Below are 5,181 nucleotides of genomic sequence, written 5' to 3' on the forward strand. Positions count from 1 at the left end.
AAGCAAACACCAGAAATAATAAATAAAATAGTTTTGAACACTGACAAAAAAATGGAATCTAATTATGAAGAACATCATTAAATCTTATAATATTAATAATACCATAACAGTACACTCTTGGGATAATTATTTTATTAATATGGCTAGATTATCACTAAATCACTGAAGTTAGTGAACGTTTCAAAATTAGCTATCACATCTTGACTGTATTTATAAAGATTGATAGTTGAACGCTTTGAATAGATGGAAGAAGATAATGATTAAGTCTAATAATGTGAACTGCGATCACGCTAAACCAAAGAAATATTCTGGAACGATAAAAACAAGTATTTATATTCAGAATAAGTACAGTTTGGCCCAACTATAATAATTACTTTTAAAAGTTTCACAAAATAATCTAAGGAATTTGAATGATGAGTAAATTCAAAATGAATAAATCAACCAAATCCAAAATAGCGAAGAAGCTGAGGAAAAAACTAGGTCGGATTTTATAACGTATTAACGTACTATAAAGTACTTGAAAAGTATTTGAAATATTCGATAAAATAACTTTTTGTACCTTGTCGGCATAATTCTCTTGATGTTACAGAGCTAACTTCAAAAGAGTGTCTTATTTAAAAAATATCCTCATTTGGTTCTCAGAAGTTCCACTCTTTAAGCATATCACAAGACATAAATCAAACTGGCACATATAATTATTAGAGTTTTAAGGTTATATAAACATATTCGTTTTAAAATTAGTTTTTCCCCAAATCGCTTAATTAAGGATAGGTTATAACGACTATGATTCCATCTACATTTTACAGTTTCTCATCTTTCTAGTGATATTTCAATTCTACGTTCGAAATCTGATATATACTTATAGGTTATCTACAAACTAACTATAAGCTACTATTTTCAAGTGTCATAGAAATTGAATCGATTCATTGAGCAGTATGTATACATAGTGCTGTTTAAACTTATGCGTAATAACAAATTTAAAAAATGAATGCTTAATAATAGAGCTTTAACATAAATATATAATAATTAAAATAGAACTATCTAATATGATCTAATATGATAGAGCATACGTTAACCATCTATTGCAAATCATTCTAAATTATTCACACATTGGCAGTGCTTAAAACTCGGACTAAACTTCAATCGATACTGCGTCCGAGTATCCAAACTTGCAAACTTCACTTACAAATAGGAAATAATAAATAGATTTAGATTATTGTAAAATGTATTGTTAAAACTTGAATAACCTACTTTGTAGTTTGCTTGTCCAAAAAGTTGAGCTCATATTTTAAACATATTAACTATAATTACTTTTTTTTTTTTGATAATTGAGTAATAAGTTTTTTTTTAGTAATTTTATTTATTCGTAAATTACTAAAACAACAAACTTTTGGCAAAATTTATCTTTATTTATTACATTTTCAGTAATATATTTAGATCAGAGCTCCTCTAATATGTCTATAGTTTTTGTAGAACGATTTATTTTTAAACAGCAAATTACCTCAATTCGTCCAATTTAACTCGTTTGCATCAACTTGTGACACAATGGATTGCCTCGTTAAAACAGTGCCTATTTCTTTTGCATTTTGGATGTTCTTTTCTAAATTTTCTCAATAAATTTTAAAAATCTAATACTCATTATTAACTGCTTTGCCTTTTTTCGTTATAGGATAGTCAGTGAACAATATCCCATGCCCATCATAACATTTCAAACTTTTTTTCAAATTTTGTTTTTTGTTGACTTTAGACAGTCTCAATTTATATAATGTTCCATGCTCATCCCAAAATACAGACGAAATAACCTTGCCAGCTGACTGTGGCGTTTTCCCATACTTTGGAGCGGGTTCATCGTGTGCAGTCCACACGGATGACTGTCGATTGGATTTCGTAGTGAAATGATGGAGCCTTGTTTCATCCATTGTCACATATCGATGAAAAGAGTCGGGTTTATTACGCTTAATCATCTTCAAACACTGCTCCGAATCATCAACTCGTCATAGTTTTTGGTCAAAAGTAAGCGAGCTCGCGCGGCACCCACTTTGCACAGAGCTTTCTCGTACCCAAATATCGTGAATGATATAATGTATACGTCCAGCTAATATCTTTAGAGCATCTGCTATCTCTTTCAATTTCAATTTAAGGCTAGTCAGACTCATTTTGTGGATTTTTTAAATGTTTTCGTCGGTAACAACCTCTTTTGGGCGTCCACTGCATTCACCGTTTTCGGTTCTCATTTCACAACGTCTAAACTTAGCATACCAATTCTTGATGGTTGATTTTCCTGGGGCAGTGTCCGGAAACTCGACATCAAGTCAATTTTTCGCTTCAACTGTATTTTTTCCCTCCAAAATGCAATATTTTATCAACACGCGAAATTCTTTTACCCATTTTTTTTTTTCACAATAACAAAAGTTGCTTCACTCAAAACGCTATAATTCACAAACTAATGATCCGACAGCTGTCAAATTTATAGACGCTTCTTTTGAGGGTCAGGTTTAACGAAAAAACATATGGATTTAATTCTAGTAGCGCCATCTATGTATCAGTCCGGTGACTTCTCAATTGATATTATATACTAAATCTATACTTAAATAACAAATTATTAGCTATATAATAGACCTTCATTTGAATTATCTATATGTATCTAATATTTTGTAATGCCAAAAACATCCTAACACCATCTCGTTAGGCAGAAAGCATAGCAGATTAGTCCCAAAATCAAATAATTGTACTGGTTAGTTGGAGTTATCCCGACTTAACCTAAAATCAAATAGACTAGATTATCAGTCTTTGTGAAGCTTATTAGGACCCATTGGGTTCAACTATGGGATTGCACTGAAACATCAAGCCAACTTGTAATACAATGATGCCAAAACAAAGTTTTTCAATTATTTACTTATTATTTTATTAATAATACTGAAATTACTTATACTATAAAGAAATAAACATGCAAACACTACAATTACAATATTTAATCATTCATTGTACATTATACGGTTCTTGATTCGTTTTGATTAATTGTTCATAACCTCTTAAGTATAGTATGAGAATTAAATCAATCCTTTTTAAATTCCATTGACAGAAAAAGAATATAGCCATATATCACAAAGAAGTACGGGATAAATGCGACGTTATACCATCTCCAATATTATCTCTGAAAAGTCCAATACAGAATTACAAAGTTGCAGGTGAAATATAGCGGATCATACGATACTGAACAAATGTCTATATTTACCTGATAATGTCCGGTTGTCGGACTGCTGGAGAGTCACGTGGGTGGACAACAGCCCGTGACAACCGATGATTTTCAATAGTTTCGCGTAAGTCCAGTCCGATGACGAGGACGTCGAAGATTATGATCATCATCGTCATCATCAGCGGGACGACGTACCATCGTAATTTCGCGACGCGTCTGCTGAAACAGTGGCAGAGGAGGTTGGAAAATTATACGGCTCGCTATTGCTACGATCGTTGTACGTAAGAGGGCGTCCACCATTTGGCAAAACTAGTATCATGTGGGAGGTTTTTCTCCATTTGATATGTGGGTGTGACCGAGGGGGATGAAGGTAGGTAATTTCAATCATCCATAAAAGGTACTTATTGCTCTGATATCATCAATAATATAATTTGTAAACATACTACGATAGGAATGAAATATAAACGGTAATTTTATAAAATAAATGTATTGATCAATGATAGACACAAACTAAATATTTAACACTTTTCAATGTTGTCACCTCCGAAATCGATTCAGATGTCTTTTAATGATCTCCAACAAATATTTTTTCTTGTATGTTCTGTGTTATGTATAGAATATTTTAACTATTTTTTGTTTTTAGTTATACATTTTTTGTATATTGAAGCATGTACAGTAGAACAAAAGTAATAAATTAATTATATAAATTAATATATTATAGATAACCTTACCCTATATAATTTATGTCATAATTCAACAAAAAATGTATAACTAAAAACAAAAAATAGTTAAAATATTCTATACATAACACAGAACATACAAGAAAAAATATTTGTTGGAGATCATTAAAAGACATCTGAATCGATTTCGGAGGTGACAACATTGAAAAGTGTTAAATATTTAGTTTGTGTCTATCATTGATCAATACATTTATTTTATAAAATTACCGTTTATATTTCATTCCTCTCGTAGTATGTTTACAAATTACATTATTGATGATATCAGAGCAATAAGTACCTTTTATGGATGATTGAAATTACCTACCTTCATCCCCCTCGGTCACACCCACATATCAAATGGAGAAAAACCTCCCACATGATACTAGTTTTACCAAATGGTGGACGCCCTCTTACGTACAACGATCGTAGCAATAGCGAGCCGTATAATTTTCCAAACTCCTCTGCCACTGTTTCAGCAGACGCGTCGCGAAATTACGATGGTACGTCGTGAAGATGATGGTGGAATAAATTCATCAGTATTTATTTCCCAAATTAAAGTTAAATTAGACTACTCAAGCTAAAGTTCTCTTCAATCTTCTAATTTCTTGCGTATTGTCCAGTAGCTGTGTTGTCTCCATGTTGTTGTGATTTAGCCACCCCATTGATTTGATGTTTTAAAGTTAAATCTTGGATAACTTCATAGTGAATTTATTTCATTTTCAGGTCATCGTGTAGTTCTTCGTTACGAATCGAAGAACTTTGTTTTAGTATCCCTTTACAAGTTAGTTTAATATTTTAGTGCAACCTTCTATAGACTTTAAGTAGACTTTATAACAGGCTGATAACCCAATCTCTGATTTTATATCAAGTTAGGGGTATCTTCCCAATAACCAGTAAAGTATTTTGATATTGGTCTGCTTTGCTTTTGTCTATTGCAATGTTAAATATAAGAAATACCAAGTTAAAGAATGTATATAAAAGTTATGAATAAAGACAATTAAATACATTAATCTCAACATCGAATATATTTATCTCCAATATAAATATTTGAAAGATATACTAAAATAAATTATTTTACTGCTAAAATAATACTTTTAATATCTAGACAGCTGATTTACATTTGTCGAGAAAATCATATTCAAAATAACAGATATCTTTTGCAATTACGAGTAAGGCTGATTACCAATTTGTTGATGTTAGTCTTAGTTTTTATAATACTTCTCCATACTGCAACATCAAATGCGCTTTTCACATGTCCACTTGTCC

The 5,181-nt window shown here is 31.2% G+C and overlaps 1 long non-coding RNA gene across 1 annotated transcript; it reads right to left on the minus strand.

Moving 5' to 3' along the window:
• Positions 1–3,002: 3,002 nt before the first annotated feature.
• LOC143196687 (uncharacterized) lies at positions 3,003–3,405 on the minus strand. Its single transcript, XR_013005786.1, has 2 exons — positions 3,236–3,405; positions 3,003–3,154 (listed from the first exon to the last, which is right to left on the minus strand). It is a non-coding gene; the product is annotated as an uncharacterized LOC143196687 (long non-coding RNA).
• Positions 3,406–5,181: the final 1,776 nt, after the last annotated feature.

Source organism: Rhynchophorus ferrugineus, unplaced genomic scaffold (assembly GCF_030347505.1).
Source record: "Rhynchophorus ferrugineus isolate W39M unplaced genomic scaffold, kcgeb_rfMv2 rfM4, whole genome shotgun sequence".
Lineage (NCBI taxonomy): Eukaryota > Metazoa > Arthropoda > Insecta > Coleoptera > Curculionidae > Rhynchophorus > Rhynchophorus ferrugineus.